The sequence below is a fragment of the Tenrec ecaudatus genome, chromosome 7 (genome assembly GCF_050624435.1).
Source record: "Tenrec ecaudatus isolate mTenEca1 chromosome 7, mTenEca1.hap1, whole genome shotgun sequence".
Lineage (NCBI taxonomy): Eukaryota > Metazoa > Chordata > Mammalia > Afrosoricida > Tenrecidae > Tenrec > Tenrec ecaudatus.
Genome location: NC_134536.1, coordinates 121,342,917 through 121,368,280, shown reverse-complemented (window position 1 = coordinate 121,368,280; position 25,364 = coordinate 121,342,917). Strand labels below are relative to the sequence as shown.

The window sequence follows — 25,364 nt, the reverse complement described above, 5'->3', positions numbered from 1 at the left end:
TGGAAGGTTACAAAAATGCCTGTCACTTATAGAGCTGGTTGAGCAAACACACAACTGGCTATTCCTGAGCTTCTTGACTTCTTTTAAAACGGAGTCTCTTTTTAAACTCATACCGACCCTGCACTTTCTAAAAGACAGGAAAGCCCATCAAGTGAGCTGTGGGGCATGTGCCCACCTTGTTTCATGATTCTGTCTCAAGCCCATCTCTGTGCCAGGAACTAAAACCAAAAAACCAAACTCACTGCCATCAGGTTGTGGCTGCCTCACTGTGATCCTGTAGGATAGTGTGGAAGTTCCCCTATGAGGTTCTGAGCCTGTAACTCTCGATGGGAAGAGAGAACCTAGGTTTTCTCCCAAGCAGCAGCTGGGGGCTTCCTTGCAGCAAGCGACCCATCTCATAACCACTCTGCTCCAACGCGTTTCCTAATATTGCAATGAACACTTAAAAAGCTCAAACCAAACTCACTGCTGCCAAGTGTCAAGTCAGTTCTGACTCACAGACACCCTACATGATAGATAGAACTGGCCCTGGGCTTTAAACCTTCACAGGTACAAAAAGCTTCATTTTTCTCCCAGGAGTTGCTCGTGGTTTTGAACCATAGGCCTGGGGTCCACAGCCCAGTTTGTAACCTATTACTCCCTCAGTTAATGAAGCTACTTTGAGCAATTGTTTTTCAATGGTGGAGGGATTATATGAAATACGATTATTTTTAGATGCTGTCAACTCAGGTAGACTCAAAGCTGTGCCAGGTACCACAGGAGATGACTCTGGCCCTGCCCCATCTTCCCCCTTGTGTTGCTGGAGCCCATTGTGGTAGCCACTGTGTCAATCCATCTTCTAGAAGGTTTCTGTCTTTATGAAGGACCAAGAATGATGCCCTTTTTCCAGAGACTGGTCTCTCCTGATCACATGCATTTTCAAACTGTACTTCCTCCAAGACAGTTTTGTTTCTTCTTACAGTTTTTGATGCTTGAATATTCTTCACAAACACCATAGTTCAAATGCATCACCTCTTTTGCAGTCTTCCTTTTTTATTTTAAATAATTTTATCAGGGGCTCGTACAACTCTTGTCACAATCCATATATCCGTCCATTGTGTCAAGCACATTTGTTGCCATCATCATTCTCCAAACATTTGCTTTCTACTTAAATCCTTGGTATCAGCTCATTTTCCCTTCCCTCATGAACCTTTGATAATTTATAAATTATTATAATGTCATGTCTTACACTGTTGGACATCTTCCTTCACCCACTCTTCTGTCGTCCACCTGCCAGGGAGGAGATTTTATGTAGAGCCTTATAATCAGTTCCCCCTCAGCTTTCACATACATATGAGGCAATGGAGAGTGTCATGGCTCAGATTAGGCACTCTTAGTTCTCAAAATAACATCTTTGCTCTTTAACATTGTAAAGAAGATGTGTGCAGAAAATTTGCCCCATACAATCTTTTTATTTTTGACTGCTTATTCCATGAACATTTATTGTGAATCCAAGTAAAATGAAGTCTTTGACAACATTAATCTTTTTCTCCATTTATCATCTGCTGGTTATTAGTCCCCTTGTGAGAGTATATCACTTACATTGAATGATAATCCATGCTGCCATCTTTCATCTTCATCAATATGTGCTTCAAGTCCTCTTTGCTTTCAGCAAGCAAGATTTTGTCATTTGCATATCGTGGTTTATTACTGAGTCTTTCTCCAATCCTGATGCCTTGGTATTCATATCGCCCATTTTTTCCATATCATTTGATCAGCATACAAACTGAGTAAATGTGATGAAAGGTTACCACCCTGATGTTTCTTTCTGATTTTAAGCCATGCAGGATTCTCTTCTTTGGTTTGAATGACAGCAGCTTGGTATATGTACAGGTTCCCTATGAGAACAGCTAAATGGTCTGAAATTACTTGGCTTTATAATGTTATGCATACTTTTTAATGATCTAAGAAGTCAGTTGACTTTGTATAGTCAATAAAACACAAGCAAACACTTCTCTAATATTCTCTACTTTCAAGCAAGATCCAACTGACCTCAGTCATGCTAACTCTGTTTCCATTTCCTCTTCTGAATCTAGCTTGAATTTTGATAATTTGTCCATGTAGTGCTACAACAGTTAATGTGATATTGTTTAATAATTTCTAAATTGTGTCAAGTCACCTTTTTTTCATGGGATAGACATAAATATGGACCCCTTTCAGTCGGGTTGCCAGGTAGCTGTCTTCCAAATTTCTTGGCATAGGTGAGGCAGTGTTTCCGGTGCTTCATAAGCTAGCTGAAGTATTTCAATTAGTATTACATCATTCCCTGTAGCCAGGTTTTTCATCAGTGACTTCAGTGAAGCTTGGATGTTTTCCATCAACACCATCGTTTCTTCAGCATATGTTACCTTTGTAATAGATGAATGTCAACTCATTTTTTTTGGTAAAGTCATTCTGTATATTCCTTCCATCTGCTTTTGATGCTTTGTGCATCATTTAATATTTTGCATATAAAATGCTTCAGTGTTGTAATGAGAGACTTGAATATTTCCTTCAGTTCTTTCGCCTTGAGACAATGAGCCTGCTCTTTACTTTTGGTTTTCTAACTCTAGGTCTTTCCACATTTTACTGTAATACTTAACTTTGCTTAAGTAAAGCTGCCTTTTGAAATTTTCCATTCATCCCTTTGACTTCCTTATTTCCTCCATTCACTTCCCTACTCTCTCTTGACCGCAAGTTTCAGCGCCTCTTCTGACACCCGCTTGGCTCCCTTCCTTCTCTTTCATCTGCAAAGGCATTCTGCTTTCATCACATGTGCTGCGCTTGATATCATCCCACACTCGTCTGATCTACTATCATTAATGTTTCATGCATCCAATCTGATTTTGAGATGTCCTCTAAATTCAGGTGGGATATACTCAAAATTGTATTTTGCCTCTCGTGGATTTACTTTAGCTTTCTTCAGCTTCAAGCTGAGCTGGCATAGGCTGGTGTGCCCCACAATCAGCTCCTTGCCTTGCTTTAACCATTGGCATTGAGGTTCTCCATCATCTGTTTTCACTCTGCAGTTCCTTTGATTTATGTGTGCTCTATCAGGTGATAGGTTTCCAGTTTATGAAGCACAGAAGGAGTGTCGCAAAGAGAAAATAACAGGTATAATGATTTATAGGGATGGCGGTGGGGGGCGGGCACCAGTGAGGGGAATTCGGGTGCTACTAATCAATGTGGGAGGCAGAGGGAACATTAGAACCAATTGTGATGATGTATATACAACTCTTCTTAATAGTGATTTAACTATGGCAGTGTATGACATATGAATATTTTATCAAGAAAACTAATAAGAAAGTAAAGAAGAAAGAAAGAGAGAAATCAAACGTGACCTATGTTACCGTAGGTAAAGCAGGAAGCATTTTTGCTGAGGGGCATTGAGTTCTTTTTAGTGGTGGTGGAAAAATTTGGAGAGAGAGATTCATAATAGTTGTAAACATGAAGAGTATAATCAATGGCACTGAATTATACATGTAGAAATTGTTGAATTGAATAATGTTTTATAGTGTATATTTTTGCCACAATTAAAATATATGCATACAACACTGAGTACAAATAAGAAGAAAATGTTCTAAACTGGATTGTGGTGATGATTTGCAACCCTTTTTGATATGATTGATCTATTGAATTGTATGATCTGCGGGTGAAGTGCTAATAAAACTTTTTAAAAAATGAAAAAGATTTATACTCTTGAAAACCCACCTGGGAATTCTGCTCTGTCCTAAGAGTATTATTACTTAGAACTAACACAACGATGGTGAATTTGGAGGGTTTTAGCACAAGTTTTCTAGATTCACCCTTTATACATTCCACGTTTCAACTGCTTAAGGATTCTTGCAGTGGTTTTTTTATTTTCTTTTCTTATTTTGAGTAATGTCCCATCAGCACATATTGAATGCCTCCCAACGGGACAGGTTCACATTTTCCCACTAAGTCTAACAATGTTCTGCTGATATTCATAAAGTTTTCAGTGACCAATTTTTCAAAATCAGACTGCCTTTTCATTCTTCCTATGCTGTTCTTAGCCTAGATGCTCTGCTGAAACTGGCTCCCCATGGGTGACTGGAATGAAGTGAAATGGCTTAATTGTGGCTCATCTATATAAATTGCTTAAATGTGGATCTTCTGTTTTTATAGTTAGTCTTTATAACTCCTACAAAATTATTGACTGTTCAGGGTCAGGGTCAGTGAATTAGTTACATTGGCTCTTCCAGCCAAAGTCTCTAATTCCTACCAAACAACCTTTCCCTGCACGGGTCTGGTGAGAAAGTGGTGGAAGATTCTGGTAGGATACACCTGTGGGTGCTTGCAAACAGGAGTCCGTGGAGTGCCATCCTGCAGTGTACAAAGGGAGCCCTCTGTGAGCGAGGAGGAGGGATCTCAATACCAGCAAGTCAGAAGCAGAGTGCGTCCTCTGGACCCGAGCTCCCTGTACAGTGACTTCCATGGATCCAGAAGGCAACTATATCATAAGAGCAGTAGCGGAAACAGGATCCAGAGCATAGAACAGAGTGATGGCCTTCTCAACATAGGGAACAAGTAAAGATGAATGATTTTGTGCAGGAGCCTGGTTGCACAGTGGGGTTCCTCTGGGTACTTAATTGGAAAGTTTGGACTTGCGGAGCCACAGAAGAGGAACTGAATGCCTTTGGGCTGATGCTTATTGGAATGAGGTCCCTCTGGGGTCTTAATTCAGGGAGCTGGGTTTTATAGCCCCCCACCCCCCAAAAAAAGCTTAAGCTGAATCCCTTCAGGTTGAGGCTTACAGCAGAATGGTATGTCTTTGGAGCATTCATTAGCAGACTTGACAGAAATTTGTATTATGTCCTGATAGACAACTCAACCTTGAACATTTCTCACTGGTATCACAACTTGTTAACTTCCCTAATAAATCTTTTAACCATGAAGTTTGCCTGTGAGTTTTGTAAAGCTATTGCCATTGATATTAAAACCCAGAAAAGTGAAATATAGAACACTCATTAAGCCAGACAGGATGCATCAAACATTAATAGAAGGGATTCATAAGTTTTTCCATTCCACTAGCTATACAAGAGTGAGTCATCTCAAGCAGAGAGAGAGAATAGTGTGACCATTAACAAATAGTCACAGGCAGGGCATGTGCAAGATACCTGCTTGGAGGCAGCAGAGACACCAGGGGCTGCGCCACACTCAGACCATGAGAAAAAGCAGGAGTGTCATGTAGTGACCATGAGGCAGAACAGAGAGGCAGCAATGGCTTGAGGCAGCGGGATGGGCTTACCAGCAAGGCGAAATCAAGAAACCACATGGCTGAGAGACTGAGGTTCAGAAAACTGTATCTGTTGGCTAAGAGGCACTGCTTTGGACAAAAAAAAAAAAAAAGTAGCCTAATGTTTCTAATTCTGATTTGTGTTTATCTGTTAAGCCCCCGAATAAACTTCTATAGCCATGAATATTTTCTATGAATTCTGCGTGACAGAAAGAAAATGCTATGGGAGGAATAGTTGGTGTCAGAATATAGAAGGAGGATGGCAGGCATAGCCATGTCTGCAGATACCTATTGCAATTGACCTTGAAATGAAATGGAGCTGGGTTCTTCTTCTCTTTACCCAAGCCAGACGAGGTTAGACATGGCTTCTACACCATTTATTCAATGACCCTATTGGTATTCAAAATATCAGTGGTATAGCTTTCAGAATCATGGCAATATACAAGTAGATGGGTGGGGATGTTAAATATTAACTCCATCAGTCCACTGGCATTTATTTTATAATATATTCAGAATATTGGCATCAATTTTAGACTCAAGAGAACAAATATACAGGAAATTTTAATGTCAAAACTTATCTCTTCCTTCTGGTCTGTTTCTTATGCCTTTATCAGATGATATTTCCACTGGCATTTTTTCTTAAATGCATTTCCTGTGGAATTTTGTTTCTACTTGGATTTAAGTGATAAAATGTGAACTTGGAAATAGGAGAAAGAAAATGAAATGAAATGATTCTGCCTGGTGGTGAGATTCACATACTCAAGGCAGGAAAGAGACACATTATTTCCATTAGACTGAAATCTGACTGGAATCAACCACCAACAAAAATGTAGAGCCAGTGATATAAACCATATCTTTGCAAACCACAGTGTTCCCAGAACATAAATTCTAAAGAAAAAACCAGAATGGTATTTTGAAGAGAAGGAAGTAGTCTGAACAGGAAAGCTCACTGAAATTCATGGGAAATCCTCACATCCTTCTGAAGGTCTATTAAGTATGCTGTGCTGGTCAAAAAAGCAAAATAATGTGACAGAACGGCAACAAGACAGGCATAGAAGATGCAAAATTTGAATTTGAATATCACTTCCGATTTCCATCAGTCGCTAGGCAGTTTATTTAACTTCTATCAAGATCAGCAATTTAATTAATAAGAATTATATAAAACTATGTATTGTGATAATAGTACAAGCCCCCAATAAAATGATTAAAAATAATTATATAAAACTCTTAAAGTCACTGCCATCATATTAACACTGCCTCACAGAAACTTTATAGGATAGGATAGACTTGACCCCTGTGAGATGTTCAGAGGGCAACTCCTCACAGGAGTAGAAAGCCCCATAGTGGTTCCTCAGGGGAAGCTGGCAGTGTCACATTGCTGATTTTTTTGGACGACAGTCCAATACTTAACCGCTATGCTACCAGGCCTACGTAAATATTAGACAGTCAGTGCAAAAGATATTGATTAGAATATACTCATGTGTTAAATGGATAGCTGGCTATGTTATTATTATTAATTTGATACTAATATCAACTGTCATTCATTAGGTTGTTGTCAGGTCATCTCCAATTCAAAGTCAATCAATTTTGGTTGAATGAATCAATAACTGATCAAATGAATTGGAAACTTGCAGATACTAGAATACATCTCCTACTTTTTAAAACATCATCCTCAGAGTCTGCATATCAAAAGAAAATACAAATTACATACTTATTATAATTGCTGAGGGTTTCACTTTGCAGTATGACAAAATTTATTTGATTTTAAATTTTCTGTAAAGAGTTCTATATTTCTACCACCACACTCAAGTTCCTCTTCCAAACATATTTAAATTCATTAAAGTCATTTCAATTTTAGTGGAAATTTTCAAATATATCAGGAAAGTATACTTACAAGCTCTTCTGCTGGAAACTAATATACTATTTTAAACCCAGTGTTTCCAAGTTTAAATAAATAGTGCTTCCACAATTCAAAATGTGAGCTTTTTCCTTTCAGTTCTTTATAAACACATACATACGAGCAAGAAATCATAACCTTAACTTGACCTAGACCAATTAGTGTACTGCTAATGTCGATGTTTTGTTGGTTTAGTATCTCATGGAGTTTCCAAGGAAAAAGTAAAATAGAGCACATTTATAATTTAGCACGATAGTCTCAGATTTGAGGCTGTATGCCTCTCATTGGAGGCATACAGAAGCCCTATGGAGCCAAAGTCAATCGAAAGTTACTGCATCCTTCTGGTGAAAATGCCTTCCCCAAACTATTTCCAAAGGTCACTGTATGCTGAGAGAAACAGCGATACTGCAAGTAATGCCAAAACAGAGCAATGAGCTTTTACTTTCCCTCAATACAAGAACACTTTGTTCTAACAAAATGGCATGGTGTGAAGCCCACAACCCGGCCCCCACCCCACCCCGACACGATTGCTGAAGACAAAATATGTATATAAGCAGATATGGTAAAGACAGAGGATGGTGCCTGACTATTAAAAAATATAGTATCTGGAGTCTTAAAGGCTTGAAGTTAAACAAGCGGCCATCCAACAGTGAAGCAACAAGCCCACATGTAAGAAGCACACCAGCCAATGCCATCTGGATGAGACCCAAAACCCATCTGTAGACAATGGAACATCCTCCCACAGAGGGGTCACAGGGAAGGGATGAGTCAACCAGGGTGCAGTAAAGTACCAATGAGACACACAATATTCTTCTGTTTCTTTGAGGCTACCTCACCCCCCACTAACTGGACCAGAGCATGTACATAGGTATAGACAAGAGATAACGCTCATGACACACGGAACCCAGGAATAAGAATGGGGATAGAGATACCAAAAGGATAAGGCAAGGGGGACATATGTGGGAAGGAAGGGGCTACCAATTGCAAGGAATAGCACATAACCACACACACCCTCCAGCCTGAAGAACAACAGAAACCAAAGGTGAAGGGAGAGAGCAGTTGGTGTGAGATATGAAAACAATAACAATCTATAATCTATCAAGGGGCCATAAGGGTGGGGTGGTGGGAGGGATAAAAAGAGGAGCTGATTTCAAGGGCTCAATAGAAAGTAAATGTCTAGAAAAGAATGATGGCTATATATATATAAATATGTCTGATACAACTGGTGTATGGATTATAACAAGAGCTGTAAGAGCCCCTAATAAAATGATGTTTAAAAAGAAAAAAAAACTTTAGATAAAGCTAAAAAAGAAAAAAGCCGTGTCTCTTCCTAGAGGACTAAGGAGTTCATTTAGTTTGTATCCAAATCCCATTTTGCTCACCACTTAGAATGTACTTGGGAAACAGTAAAAATTAACACAGAGCCAAAATCCACTGCCCAGGAGTCTATTGGAACTCATAGTAGACCTGCTCTGTGGGGTTTCCAAGACCATAGTTACAAAATTAGAAAGTAACTGTTGGTAAGGGGTTATATTTGTATTAAAATGTGAGGTACTTCGGAACTCTTGAAAAATATTTTATGGGAAGAAAAAATTAGTAAATATCTTTGACTAAAATTTGTATTATTACCTAATACAGGAAACATTTCATTTGAAATTCTTATCTCAAAGACGTCCTCCTAACTCCTCTTGAGAAGATTTCCTCCTAAATCCTCCTATGAATTAACAGTGAGGGATACGTGGCTCATGTGACAAGGATTTTGCCTGCAATTAGAGAAGACCAGAAAGATGCTTACCTTTGTTTTATTTAATATGCAGAAATCTGTGGGGGTGGATTATAACAAATTAACTATGGATAATGTAGGGAAGAATGGGAATTCTAGAACACGTAAGTGTGTTCATGTAAAACCTGTACATAGACGAAAAGCCCATCTTTCAAACAGACAAGGGGATAGTGAATGGTTTAAAATCAGGATTGTATCCTTTCACAGGTTGTACTTATTCAATGTGCATTCTGAGCAGAGAAGCTGGATAATATGACGAAGAAAGCAGAACCAGAATTGGAGGAAGTCTTATCAACAACTGTGATATATGATGACACATCCTTGCTTAATGAAAGCAAACAGGAATTAAAGCATCTACTAATGAATATCAAAGCATACAGACTTTAGCATGATTATACCTCAAAGAAATTTAAAAGTACTTACAATTTGATCACTGTAAAGCATCATAATAAACAGAGAAAAGGCTGAAGTTATAAAGGGTTTCATTTTACTTAGATCCATAATAAATGCTCATGGAGGCAATAGCCAAGAACTCTATTGAAATCAACAAGACAATAGCATAATCCTTCAAAAGGATTAGCAAAATTTCTAAACCACTTGAGAACCTAAGAAAGAAAACAAGTTTTTAAAATAAGTAATAAAGCAGGCAGCATAACAACAGAAGCAATAAAAAAATTCACTACACAATTTATGAGAAATTTTTCTCCAACAAATTTAGAAATCTAGGAGAAATAGACAAATTTCTAGAAATACGTTACTTATCTAAATCAACACAGATTGATGTAGAAAACCTTAACTGACTTACAACGCAAGGAGAAATAGATCCAGCCACAAAATAAATTTCAACATCAAAAAGTCCACATGTCAGTTCAGATAGACTAAAGAAACAAATTCATAGAGACACCCATAAGTGTATGTGAAAGAGGTTTATATACAAAAGCAATTGAATATTGAAAAAATGTCCCAGTCCAATCCAGATCAAGTCCATAAGGCCAATATTAGCCCACATGCCTGATATCAATCTATAAATTCCTCTTCAGACTCAGGAAACACATGTAATGATGCTGAATGCAGGAAGATCAGAGACTAGTGGGTGGGAAGTCTTGTGGATGCAGAGACATTGTAAACATCTCAACACTGGCAGAGGTCTCTATGTGACTTCTCCAACTCCAGAGGTCTAGTTGCATCAGGCTAGGTCCATGTGGCTTTTCCAGCTCCCAAGTCAGAGAACCATGTCTCATGTTAGTAAAGCATCTCTTGGGGAGTGAGCAGAGAGGGTGTGTCTCCCAGCTCCAATGAGGAAAAATAGGAGATCCCAAAATTATCAGAAGGCTATGCCCACACAGAGACCTCATTTGTTATAACTTGACAGACACAAAATAGTCCCCTTAGCCTGTGACTCTCACCACCTCTCTGATACCCTACAAGACCGCAAGACAGTAAATCAAAATGCCACCAAATACTGTCCCTACATAGTATCCAGGGTCAACAAGGGACCTTGGTGGATTCACTATGCTCCTCCACACTCCAAACACGATAACCTCTGGAACCTGTTCCCTACATGTCAGCAACACACAACCTCCTTTAACTCACCAAGTAAAATTTCAGTTTTCAAGGGAGAGATCCAGCACTCAGGGAGACAGAGATACAACTCCAACTCACAGCAAACCTGGCTCCAGATAGTTGTTAGACCTATTTTCATTAACTTTTGGGAAAGAAAACACAGTTCTCCTTTCCCCGCCACAGAAATTGGGACTAAGCATGTTAGGGTGACTCAGCAAAGTTCCCCACCCCTGGCAAGGTAGTCAGCAAACATGGAATGCCACTGAAACTACCCAGACCACATTCTGATCAACAGCCCCTCCTCACAGGGGTACCCACAATAATAGCCTACCTTGGGACTGTACATTAGGAGAGGAGAACTTGGCGTTGTGCAGCAATCTTCTATAAAGGAGATTTCTGTTATAAACACAAATAATCAAAGGTCTGTACTCTTGCTTTCACAACTTACAGGGTCAGTAAGGGACCCTGATAAATTTAATATACTCATTACACACACCAACCACGATAGACTCTAGAACCTGCTTCCCACATCTCGACAATATGAATTATCCACCAATCAACCAACTAAATGCATATCCTCCATAATCCTCTGCACCCAGGTCCCCTGAGTCTCTCATTCCCCTGCTGCGACCCATGAATGCCTGTTCACCTGCAAGTGATCAGCCTGCCCAGTGCCACCCTCACTGCTTGCAACAGACCTGGCACTGCTGCTAGTGATTGGTGCTTGCAACAGGTCTATGTCTAGGACCCTATGTAGCTCCCTCTCCAACTCTAGTCTGTGAGTGCCAGCTCATGCTAAATGCAATTGACATGCCCAGAAGCACCCTTGCTGCCCATGATCACCCCACCCACCCTGAGTGAGAAATCCACCCACATTGTCCTCCAAATAGAAGCCTCTGACTGTCTAGGGAGAGATTAAACCACAATGATATAGAGAAGCAACTTGAATCTACAGTTCAGCTGTCTCCAGATAGTCCTTAGAATCATTTCACTAGCCTCTGTAAAAGAAAATATCAGGCTCCTCAACTCACAGAAAAATGATGCTAAGTTCCACCAAAATGCCACACAGACAACACCCCATATCAGCAGCCACTGCAAGAATGGAAGAGAAAGAAAGTTCAATGTCTGAGGAGGACCTGAACCTGGAGACGTACATTGAAGAAGCAGTCTTGGAACTGCCACCGAAATAAAATTTCAGTATACTGCTTAGAATCATAGAGGATAAGAGAGAATAAATACAGAAAATGGATGAAAAATAGAGAGGAAAGAAAGAGTCCACTAAACAAAAAGAAATACAACAGTTAAGGGAAAACATGGCAGATGCAAAGCAAATGGTAAAAGGTCTTACCAAAAGGCTGGAAGAGGTGGAAAATCATGTCAGTGACATTGAAGATAGCCAAGCAGAATTCACAAAACCTGAAAGACAAACAAATAAAATAATCAAAGAAGCTGAAAAAAACCTGAGCATAATGAGTGACCCTATGAAGAGAAACAATATTCAAATAATGGGGATACCATAGCAAGACATAAGAAGTAATCAGCAGCCAAGATAGCGAAGGGATTTCTGGAAGAAAACTTCTCTAATTTAATGAAGGGGAATCAGACAATCATCCTGGAAGCAGCGAGGACACCAATTAGACTAAACCCCAGGAAGAACACACCAATTCATCTGGTAGTCAAATTATCCCACATTGAGGAAAAGAAGAAAATCAAAAGAGTACCTAAAGGAAAAAAAAATGCAGTCACCTATAAATGTAATCAGCTAAGAATATGATCAGACCTAACAGCAGAAACCATGAAGAAGACAGAATGCAATAGCATCTTCCAAAAGTTGAACAATAGCAGTAATCCAAGACTCCTCTGTCCCATCAAATTCTCCATCAAAACAGAGAGAGAAGAAAGAGTTTTCCCAGATCAGAAAAATATTAGATAATATGTAAAAAGCAAACAAAAAACCCCAGCATGCAAAATTACTTTCAAACTCACTTTGGTCAGATGATCAACATCCACAAAACACACAAATGAGACCACAACCTAGTGTACTGCTGTCCAGAAATCAGAGCATTGAAGCAATGCCCAAGATGTCTTTGAACTAACAAAGAAAAGAAGGCAAGAATGAATATCTTCACATATGCATAACACAATTCTAAGGAGGGAGGAAGGAAAATGTCTATCACAAAGGTATCAAATGACAGCAAAGAATCCACAGATGGATGTAATAATCTTGAATGTCAAAGGTCTGAATTCCCCCATCAAAAAACGAAGGCTGCAGACTGGATTAGGAAACAAAACCCAGCCATCTGGGGTTTTTTTGGGGTTTTTTTTTGAAAGAGACACATCCCAAGTTCACAGTCAAAAACAGGTTGAGGACAAAAGTTAGCAGAAGGTTTATTAAGCTAATGGCAATCTTAAATAAGCAGGCATTGCAATTCTAATCTCTGACAAAATTGATTTCAAGGTTCAGGATATAACAAGAGAGAAGTTTTGGGATTACATAATGCTTACAGGATCAGTAGACCAAGAGCCAGTGACCATAATAAACATATTCATACCCAACAGGAAACCACAAAATTAATCAAATCCTTCAAAATATAGAAAGAGAAATCATAGGATCAAAAATCATAGTAGGATACTTTAATACAGCACTCACTGAGAAAGATAGATCAGCAGGAAAGAAACTCAACAAGGAGGCTTCAGAACTAAATTCTATAATTAGACACCTAGACCTGATAGACATATTAATGTCTCTCCACCCAACTGAAAAATAAAACACATTCTTTTCAAGGTCACGTGGCACATATTTGAAAATAGACCACATGCAGAGTCACAAGTCAAGTTTGAGCAAATTCAAATATATAGAGGTCACTCCGACTTCCTACTCTTACCACTATGACATAAAGCTGGAAATCAACAAAAGAAAGATTTTTTTAAAACAGCAAATACTTGGAGGGTGAATAACTTACTTCCTCAAAAGGAGTACATATTGGCTCAAATTAGAGACTAAATTAGGAAGGTTCTAAAAACCAATGAGAAGGAGAATACAACATATCAAATTTATAGGATACAACAAGGCAGTAATCAGAGGATGCTTCACGGCGATAAATGTGTATGTGAAGAAGAAAGAGAGACTTATGGTAGATACCCTATCACAAAATGTTCATCAGTTGGAACAGAGTCAACAGAATGACCCTTCTAATCACAAAAGAAATTATAAAAATCTGGATGGAGATAAAAGAAAGGGGAAAAATGGAGAAAATCTATTTAATATAAAGCTGGTTCTTCAGCAGTTTCTCAACCTTCCTAATGTTGTGACCCTTTAATACAGTTCTTCATGTTGTGGAGACCCCTCAACTATAAAATAATTTTCGTTGTTATTTCATAACTGTAATTATGCTACTGTTATGAATCGAGCAACCCATGTGCAAGGGTTGTTCAACTCCCAAAGGGGTCGTGAACCACAGGTTGAGAACCACTGTTCTAAAGGATTAACAAAATTGACAAACTGTTAGCAAACCTAGCAAAAGATAGGAAGGAGCAGACATCGACATCTAGGTTGAGGGATGAAGCAGAGGAAATTACAGTGGAATCTAATGAAATTAAAAGACTAATTATACAGTGCTATCAAGGACTATACTCTAAGGAATCCAACAACAGCTCCAAGGAAGACATGGACAAATACCTGGAAAAACAAACCCTTGATCTCATATAGACATCCAGAACTTGAACAGACCCACTGAAAAAGGAGAAATAGATAAGGTTATCAAGGAATTAACAACTTAAAAATGTCCCAGCCCAGATGGCTTTACAGGAGAATTGTACCAAGCATTCAGGGGAGTGCAGTCAGCAACTCTACATAGCTCTTCTAGAACATAGAAAAAAATGGCAAACTCCCAAACACAATCTATGAAGCTAATATGACACAGATTTCAAAACTGGGCAAGGATCAAACAAAAACAGTGAATCCTAGGCCAATATCTCCAATGAACATAGATGCAAAAAATTCTTAAGGAAATTCTGACCAATAGAATACAAAAGAATATTTAAAAAGAAATAATTCAACATAACCAAGTGCAATTCACACCAGGAGTTCAGGGATGTTACAACATCTGAAAATCCATCAGCATTATAAACCACAGAAGAAAATGTACAAGAACCACATGATAATATCAATAGATGCAGAAAAAGCATTTAACAACATTAAACACCCATTCCTAATTAATATACACAAGAAGATAGGAGTGGAAAGAAATAACTTCAATATAATGCAAGCTATATATGAAAATCCAAAAGCTGGCATTACAATCAAGGAAGAAAATATGAAAGTGTTCCCCCTGAAAAAGGGAACCAGACAAGGATGCCCCCAATCCCCACTCTTATACAACATTGTTTTGGAAGTACTAGTGAATAATATAAGGCAACAGAAGGATATCAAAGAAATACATCTGGAAAAAGAAGAAGTGAAATTATCATTATTTGCAGATGATATGATTTTATATATTGAGAACCCCAAAACCTCCACAAAAAAGTGCTGGAAGCAATAGAGGAACATGGTAGAGAGGCAGGAAACAAGCTCAAAAGAAGTTAGGCATTTGGATTGCTATACACAATTGATGGGATTATAGGAAAAGTGATTAAGACGGTAGTACCCTTCACAATAGCCAAATATAATTAGGGTTATGCCTGACCAAAAACTCAGAAGACCTGTATGAGAAAAACTACAGAACATTATTACAAGAAACCAAAATGGACCTTCACAAATGGAAAAATGTCCCATGCTCCTGAATTAGTGGACTCAATATGATAAAGATGTCAATTCTACCTAAGGCTCTAAATATGTTTATTGCATTCATGATTCAAATACAAGCATCATTTCTTTCTTTCTTTTTTTTACAAACATCATTTTTCAAAGAAATGGATAAAAAACTGACTATCAACTTCACATGGAAAGGCAAGAAGCCCAGAATTGACACAGAACTCCTCAGGAAGAAGAATAAAGTGGCAGGCTTGAATTCTCTGACTCTAAAACTTATTACACAGTCACAGTTGTTAAAATGGCCGGGTACTAGAATTATGATAGATTATACTAGGATATAATGATAGATGTCATACTAGTATAATAATAGATTATACTAGGTACACCACTGACTAAGATCAATGGATAAGAACAGAAAATCCAGACATAAAAACAGTGGAACACAAGCAACTGATTTTTGATAAGGGCCCCAAAATTATCAGATGAGAAGCAGTGATGTTTTTAACAAATGGTGTTGGAAAAATGGGATACCAACCTGCAGAAGAATGAAACAAGACCTTTGCCTCACCCCATACAGAAGGACAATAGAAGGTGGATCACAGACCTCAAGGTAAAACCCAAACTATCAGGAACACCAATTAAGAAATTGGGACAAAGCTAACAATCTTAGTGCAGAAAATACATGGTCTATCAGTAATAATGAAGAATACACACCCAGAGGAAGAGAAAATAGACGTGTGGGACATACTCAAGATAAAATATTTGTGTGCATTGAAAGACTTCATCAAGAGACTAATAAGATAGCCCACAGATTGGAAAATATATTTTCTAATAACATATCAGACAAAGGTGTTATTACTAAAATCTATGGAACCCTGCAACCTTCCAAGAAGAAAACAATGAAGAGCCCACTGAGAAGATGGGCAGAAGGCCTGAACAGAAGATTCACAAAAGAGGAAACCCAAGTAACCAAAAAACATATGAGAAAATGTTCACAATTATTGCCCATCCAGGAAATACAAATCAAAACAATCATGAGGAAAACCTAAAACCCACAAGCATAGACTAATTTAAATAAAACCAACAAATGTTGGAGGGGGCGTGAAGAGATAGGAGCTCTCATTCACTGCTGGTGGTGTGCAGATATGTACAGTCACTGTGGAAAGTGATTTGGCGATACTTAAAACAGATGGAAATTGAGTTACCGTATGACCCAGCAATTTCACTACTGGACATATGCCCAGAAGAAATAAGAAATAGGCCATGACTAGATATCTGCACGCCAATGTTCATTACTGTGCGGTTCACAAAGAATTGGAAAGAGCCTAAATTTCTATCAATAGATGAATGGATTTTTAAAAAAATCTGGTATATACACACACTGGAGTAGTACAGATCCTTAAAACTCAGTGATGAAAAGATGAAGTACCCCTATCTTGTGGAGAGAGTTGGAGGATATTACGCCGAATGAAGTCAATCATTCACAAAAGGACAAGTACAACATGTATCCACTGAGGTAAGTTCAAGCACAGAACAGACATAAGGAAAAATGTACATATCACACCGTTCCTGGCTGAGAACCAGATACTATGGCAAGATCCAGACCAAACCCAATGATGCATATGTCAAAAAGAAAGGAAAGGAAAGAAAAGGAAAGAGAGAGAGAAAGGAAGAAAGGACAGAAGGAAGGACGGATGGAAGGACGGAAGGAAGAAAGAAAGAAAGAAAGAAAGAAAGAAAGAAAGAAAGAAAGAAAGAAAGAAAGAAAGAAAGAAAGAAAGAAAGAAAGAAAGAAAGAAAGAAAGAAAGAAAGAAAGATAGATGCAGGTAGCACCTGTTCTGAAAGACATCTCCCCACCCCCACCACCACATGCCTTTACAGCTCACAGAGGGTTGGGGGAAGAAAGAAGATGGCAGTGGGGGACAAGAGCCCCAATCCACCCAAGGAGAGGTTCTTGTTTACGTCTCCAGAGGAAAGGGAGAAAGCAGACCTCATTCTGGTGTGCCAAGCATTGCAGGCAGCATTCCTGCTAGAGCAGCTGTTCACAGAGAGGACTAGAGGGCTGGGGCAGACTTGAAACATGACATCCCTACCCCAGATGACAGCGCTACAAAGGCCAACACTAAAGATACAGTTTGGAGAGAATGGGAAGCCTGACGAGCCCACATCAGCAATGGAAGCAAAGCCACGAAATCGCGGAGGAATTCCGATTGGAGACTTCTGAGGCACCCGTGCTTGGCACCTCATCTGAACTGGTTGGGGGATAATCACAAGAGGGTAACCCTGAAAGTCTAAAGGTGTAATGGGGTGGGGGAACACTAGACCGCTCCACCCCTGACTGCAGGCAAGGGAAAGGGGTCTTGCAGGAGGTGTGCCCCTCCGTCACAGATGTTGAGGATGAAAAGGGTTTAAGTCTGTTAGGTAATGGGATTGGATTGATGGATTGTAACCGGTCCTGCTCACTATTTAACAGAGATAGATGCTCATCACATCTGGGTCAGGACAACAGACTTGGAACTATTTGTATGTCTCTTTTCCTTTTTCTTTTGGTGTCTACCTATATGGGGGGGGGGGGTTCCTGGGATATTGTCATTGCCTGGAAGCAGTGGGCTTTGCAATGATGTATAGCATGGTTTTCACAAATAGAAAGGGAAAATAAAAAGCCAAGACGAGGCAAAAGATCTATGTAAAATGTTAAAGAGCAAACATCTCTTTGAGGACCATGGTGTGCCCTGCTTCGTGGTTTGCAAGTACTTCACATGCATGTAAAAGTCGGATGATGAATAGCGTGACCATGAAAGAATTGATGGATTTGAATTATGATTTTGGTAAAGAATGTTGAAATAGTATGGATTCCTAATAGAATAAATAAATGGGTCTTAGAAGTACTATAACTGGATTGTTCTTATAAGGGAAGCTAGGAAGACAGTCTCACATACTTTGAACCTGTCATAAAGAACAAATCCTCATGCTTGGTGAAGAAAAGGGTCCGTGAACAAGAGAGATACCTTCAACAAGATGGATTGATGCAGCGACTGCAACAACAGGCTCAAATGTAAAACTAGCAGTGTTTTGTTCATGCTGCACTTCACGGGGTCTCTATGAGTCAGAATTGACTTGACAGCAACTAGTAACTAACTATACGTGTGTGTGTGTGTGTGTGTGTGTGCGCGTGGAAAAAGCTCTTGCTTTATATAGTTTTCTAATATTTTATCATACATTTTATGGGTGATAATTCTCATTATAGGAACATGTTATGTGAGGAAAATACTTCCTTTTTCTTTTAATTTTATAATGTAATTGGATAGGAATTGAAAACCCATGATGAGAGCATGATTTAATATTGACAGGCTTTATTCCCATGACAAAATGACTTCTATGGTGTTAACGGTGATCTAAGCAAAATAAACATCTTATTGGAACACACTGGGTTATAAGTACTCAAAAATTTTTTGAAGAAAGTCTTTTTTCTTAATTTAGTGGAAAAAAAAAGAAATATATGTATTTATAAATTCAATTTTGGGTGGAAACATAATTCTAACTAATATCCACACATTAAGAAATCCACTTAGTACATGATAAACAATGGGAGTCTCAAGAAAAGTATAGTGTTTCTGAAATCAGTTTAAGAATATGACTTGAAAAAGTTTAATGTGTTAAATTTTAAGAGGAAAATTATAAACTTTAAAAAATATTTTCACAAATTTAAATCAGGACACACTAGACCTTGACAGTTCTGTCTACAATACTTCAGACAAGGTGATCAATACCTATGAGATTCCAATCTCTTAGTTGACCAGTCAGCAACTGGGGGGTTATGTGATAGATATTGAAACAAAAATAAAAAGATTGGAATGTATTCTTTCCCTGAGGTGATGTGAAAGACTAAATCCCTTGCTTGCAATAATGTCCACTCTTTTGTCCCCAAATATATACTCCTACTGGGGACCAGATCTAGAGAGTATCTGGCAGAAGTGCTTGCTTGAAATCTGTTTCTGTTACCCTGATAATTTGCTTTTTTACAATACTTGTAAAACATCATTTTTAGCTTTAGAAACACACAGCCCACCCGCAGAGGCAAAGTGTTCTTTTCTTGACTAAGCATATGCCTGATTCTTGGAGAGAATGTGGGAAGATGAAAAATTTTTTTTAAACTCTCCACACTGGGGAAATAGTTCTTTAGTGTTAAAAGACAGAAATGAAGCTTTTTTATAATGAAAGTGAAAACATACGTTTACATGACACCCAAAGATAGATACTACATGAGTATTTCACCTTTTCATTGATTCTGCTCATTTAGTAATTTCTACATTCCTACAACTTATTGTACTGTGTAATTCCAAAATATCAGCCTGCACTGGTTTCAGGTAATTAGATAGCAGAGAGAGACAACATTCTTGCTTTCACAGACCTTAAGTTTGTGGAGTGCCTCTTATGTGAAAACCTTTAGATTTAAAATCGGATGCATTCAAAGTGTGGTTTTATGTAAGCTTTATGTTAGAGCGTCTTTGGCCATAAGTCCACACCATTACTACATGGAATCCAGACACTGGTGCTCATCTCTGTGAAAGTTCTTAGACAGGCCACCTGGCTTTAAAAAATCATTTCTATGGTGCCACTGTCACTCGGCTAGCTATATGAGAGACGAGGGCACGAGGTGGTGGTGGTGGTAGGAGCTCTCATGTGGGTTCTCACTTACAGCAACCCTGTGGACATGAGAATAAAACACTCTCTGATGTGCCCATTGTTGCACTGGGGAGCCATGACCATTTTACCACTTTACTTGTATTATTGGAGGCTATCAATTGCCCATGACAACTGAACACATATGACTACCGTATCACTGCTTCTAAATTTCACACTCCTGCTGAGTCACTTCCATTTGTTCTATAGGACGCTTACTTACTGTGTTAGTCTGGCTACTTTCGAGAAACAAATCCACAGAAACTCATGTATAACCTTATGTAAAGGTTAAGTGCACATCAAGAAAATACTCCAACCCAGTGCTGCCCAAGCCCACAAGTCCAACATTAACCTGTATGTCCAACACCAGTCCACAAAGTCCTCCTCCATCTCACACAACCATGCCAACTGCAGGAGGAAAGCTCAGCCAGTGGATGTGTAAACATCTCAGCGCTGGCAGGGCTCTTCACATGGGTGCTTCAGCACCCAGGGCTGCATCGGGGTAGGTCCATGTGGCTTCTCCTTGGGGATGTCTTGCAGGAAGTCAGTCTTTCAAGCTGAAGCAGGGAACTGCTAAGTCAGCTGCACCCTAGAGTGACCACGACGAAGCAAGAGACCCGAGAACTAGAAAGGCGAAGCTTGCCAAGCCATTTATCTCTGCCCTTCAATTAACCCCACATGTGTTTATCAGCCAGGTTGGCACAATAAACTAACTCAATCCACCCCTTCCCAACCCGGCATCTGTACATAGTTCTTTAGCTTCACAATTGCAATTAAGTAACACCTACACCTTAATCCTATAATCCTGTGAATTTTTCCCCCACCTATGAAAGTTTGTAAGCCAATTACCTCATGCCCTTATCTCCCCCAATTTTGGATATCCAATTTATATACTGCCCACTTACATCAACCCAGTTCTCTGAGAAGACAATCAGATTTTTCGTCATGAAGAGTCTTCATTCCAGTTGGAACCTTGTGAAGTCTGCATTCATAAGCAAAGTCAAATCCAGACAGGCAAGCCATAAAGTCAGCAACAATATGAACCAGTTCACAGGCTCAAAAATCTACAGCTGGTCAACTGAATGTGGGATGCCTTACTCAGCCTCCACAGGGTGCCCATTAGTGGCCTTGTCTTTAGACCATGGGATCTCCCAAATTCTCAACTAGCCTAGCCCCTTCGTGCTAGGTCATGAACCTTAGATCAATCAACCCCTTCTCGTCTTCTCATTTTCCTGTAAACCAAGTCCATAGGTGTCAGTGGCCAAACTCAATCCATCTCTTTATTGCTGCATTTCTCCCACTTCCACTCAACAAGTAGATGCAGGTGGTCACCTAGCAAACACTTCAGCCTGCTCACAGGCTCTCTTTAACATTCAGTCCTAGAGAGGAGTTTTCCTCATAGTTCCAGATTTATTCCAGCTTCTGACAAAGACTACTGGTTCCTGAGTACTCCAAAGCTATTTTACAGGCATGGCCTAAACCCATGTAAAGAGAAAATCAATGGCTGAAACAAGTGGGCTTACAAACTTTCTATTTTTATACTTCCATATTTTTCCCAGAAACAACTGAGTAAACAGTGTGGCTTTATCTGACTTCTGGCTAGACTACGAAGAAAAACTACCAGGAGGGAGAGGTCAAACACACATCTACTCTCCATATTGTGATTTGTTTCTCCAGTACCCCACTCCCAAGTACCATAATGTGTTAGTCTGGTACTTTAGAGAGACAAATACACAGAATCTCATGTGTAAGAGAGAGTTTTATGTAAAGGTTAAGTACACATCAAGAAAATATCCCAACCCAGTGCTACCCAAGCCCACAAGTCCAACATTAACCCATATGTCCAACACTGGTCCACAAAGTCCTCCTCCATCTCACAAAACTCACACAACCATGCTGCTTCAGGAGGAAAGCCGGGTCAGTGAATGTGTAAACATCTCAGAGCTGGAATGACTCTCCACATGGCTGCTCCAGCACCCAGGGCTGCATTGGGGTAGGGCCATGTGGCTTCTCCTCAGGGATGTCTTGCAGGAAGACAGCTTTGCCAGCTGAAGCAGGGAACTGCTAAGGCAGCTGCACCCTAGTATGACCCTCTCAAAGCCAGAGACCCTCGAACTAGAAAGGTGAGGCTCACTGAGACAATTATCCCTCTGCCCTTCAATTAAGCCCACATGTGTTTATCGGCCAGGTTGACACAATAAACTAACTAACTCACATGCCTAATCTATAAGGTAAAAAGGAAACAAACAAAACTGAGAAAACTATAGATGGTCAAAGTGCTTAGAGAAGGACACTGATTGCTTAACGTAGATGGAGTAAGCAGAATGGCTGCACACTTGATGCATTCAAACTGTGATGTTGGTGAGGAATGCAGAACATACTGCAGACTGACAAAAGGATGGAAAAAGTCGGCTTTAAGCCTTATTAAATGCTCAGAACAGGAGCACAATACAAACTACTGGACTAGAGAAAACATGAACAATCTTTAAAATCAGTATTAAAAAGAAAATATTTATTGCTGTACTAGAGACTGGTGGGATTCTTCCAACTACGGTTCTTAGAAATACACCCAGAACGCTTCTTAAAAATGCGGAGGGCGAGACCTACTTTCTTACTTAGGACACATCATTCAACAATACGAAGAATAAGACAATGTTTTGTAAATTGAGGGTCAGTAAAAATGAAGGAAACAGAATAGACTGACACGGTAGCTACAATAGATGCAAACATTCGCACAGTAGTTCCCGCGGATAACACACAGGCAAGCAGCGTTTCTACAGTCACTGTGTTGCGCAGCACTCTGGGGAATGAACGAGAGCCCAAAATGAACAAATAAATTGGCAGAAACTACCACTTTACAATTAAAACTTGCCCAGGATGATCATGAGACTGACAAAGGAAAAGATAGGGGGAAATAACTCCATGTCGAGAAAACAACTACAAAGTACCTAAAGCAATGAAAGCCAAGAGGATTAGGGATAACAACTAAACCGTTGTCATTGTGGAGGCGAGTGTGAAGCATGAGCATAAGGTAGGATGGTAACACAAGCACAACTAGGGTGTTCCTGAAATTCAGGTGGTTCAGTGAAAAGAAAACAAATCCAAAAAGCACCTTAAATTTGGTGGGGTAAAAATGGATGTCTTTCTGAAAGTTCTCGGGAGTGATATAAAGACGTCAGCCAGTGGTGTTGTGATGTCTCTTACAGTATTTACATGATGGAATCCATGATGGCTTCCTTAACCATAGTAGAATTGTTATTAAGCATAGAAGCATTTTAGTGTATCAAAATACAAGACTGAGATATAATGACAAAGCTGACAAGATTTTTTTTCTACCAAGTTGAGATTCAATATAGATATTCCTCCTGCCATGAAGTGCCAATATGTTTGAGCACATGCATTGGATTTAGCAGAAACAAAGTGTTTATCTGCAGATGGTCTAGATGAGGAACCAGGAATATTTTATTTTCACCACTACAAAAAAAAGTGGCAGAAGATGCTGCGACTGATACAAAGTAGGCTGCAGGAAGAACCTTCACTTCAAGATGTGATGTTTAAAGAGTTTTTTCAAGTGCACGAATCACGGGAAGATGATTCATCATAGCCTCCAGAGGCATGCAGAATTTGAGGTCATCCACATGTCCATAAGGTAGCAGGGAGATTTCATGTAACAAGGCAAGCCAATTCGACTTCCCTCAGCTCACACACATGGGGCAGCACTTTCAACCAAGACTCTTAGAACTTCTCTCTCATGGAATATCAGCTGTCTTTTGTAGAGCTTGTTCCCAGGAATTATTAATCCTGGAGAGGGGACTAGAAAAATTTGCTGTAGTTCACAACCAGATGTTCCAATATTTTATTACAGTTGTGTCAACAAAATTAACATCCACAGAAAATTTCAGCAGACACTCATCAGTGTTGTGTGTCAGAAAGGGAGTGTCATTAGCCCTGCTGCAGGCAGCCATGGTGCCTCAGATATTTATAAAACATGATACCAGTAGTCTGATGGTGACAGTTACGGAGGAACATATGCCATTCTGGCTATTCTTCAGAAGACTCTGTGGTACAGTTGGAGGTATCCTTTCAACAACAAGAAAGTTACATGGAATTGGAAGATTTTATAGTTGAAAATATTTACTGTAGGTTCAGAGTTGGAGCCGATAAACCTGTCAATTCGAACCTTTCTGAAGATGTCCACACAGGCAACCACTTACCTCTTTCATGAAATAATACATATTTGCCCATCTCAGGTGAAGGAGAAAACACTGTGTGGGTGTGTGTCATAAAATGTTCTTTAAATAATAAAATGTCTTATATTGATTACGTTTTAAAATATGAAGAAGCAGAAACTGCACCTATAAAGAGAAGAAAAGAACGCACAAACTGAAGACTGACATATATTTGATCAGTTACAAATGCCATAGAAGAAATTATGCTGCTCACAAGTGATTAAGCCAAATTGGAGCATGGCTTTGAAGAAGGTCCTCTGGGTAATTTCACAACAGATTGGCAGCATCGGAATCGGGCCTTGTTTCGGGTGACTAGAAGCCTGAATAAAAAGAACACTAAACCACCTCAAAATGAACAAGACATTGAGAAGAGCAAATGTTTTCTCCCCTTTGTTTTTAAAAGTATGATGTCTGAAGGCAATATAGGAAACCTATAGGGGGAAAGAAATTTATCTGTGTGGTGGAGTTAAGAAGCCAGGGGAAGGTAGTATCAGGTGAAGTTGAGATGTTAGGCAGAGAGCCGGTCATGTAAAATTCTCGAGACTATGATAACCCCAACAAGATGACACTTGAATGAATCCATGGGTTATTGTGTATAGCTGCTCAAATGGACAACAGTAAGGTGAGGTTCTTACAAGATGACACAAATAAAGCCAAACTTACTATAAATTAGATGAAGCAAAAATTAAGACATGAATTAATATTAAAACGGCAGCCAATGTCTGATAATGACCCTCCTGAGCATTGGCCTCATCAGGACACAGATGTGAGAAGGGTTAGCAAACCTGTGGAGACTTTTCATTTTTCTGAAATCATTTTATTGGGGGCTCATACTACTCTTACCACAATCCATCCATCCATCCATCCATCCATCCATCCATCCATCCATCCATCCATCCATTGTATGAAGCACATTTGTACATTGTTGCCAGCATCATTCTCAAAACATTTTCTTTCTACTTGAGCCCCTGGTATCAGCCCCCAATTGTTCCCTCCCCTATCCTCCCTCCCTCATGAGCCCTTGATAATTTATCTTACCCCTCACCCCCCATGTCTTACAATGTCTAAGGGGACTTTTCAAAAAGAAAAACACACAGGTTTATGTTAAGGTCTTAACAATTCAATTACAAATAAGTATGATAAAGTAAGTCTGATTTTTTCTTTTACTTATAGTGATATT

The 25,364-nt window shown here is 39.3% G+C and overlaps 1 pseudogene; it reads left to right on the top strand.

The window, feature by feature from the left end:
* Positions 1–24,342, top strand: part of LOC142452478 (endoplasmic reticulum-Golgi intermediate compartment protein 2-like) — a 34,737-nt pseudogene extending 10,395 nt beyond the window's left edge.
* The last annotated feature ends 1,022 nt before the right edge of the window (positions 24,343–25,364 follow it).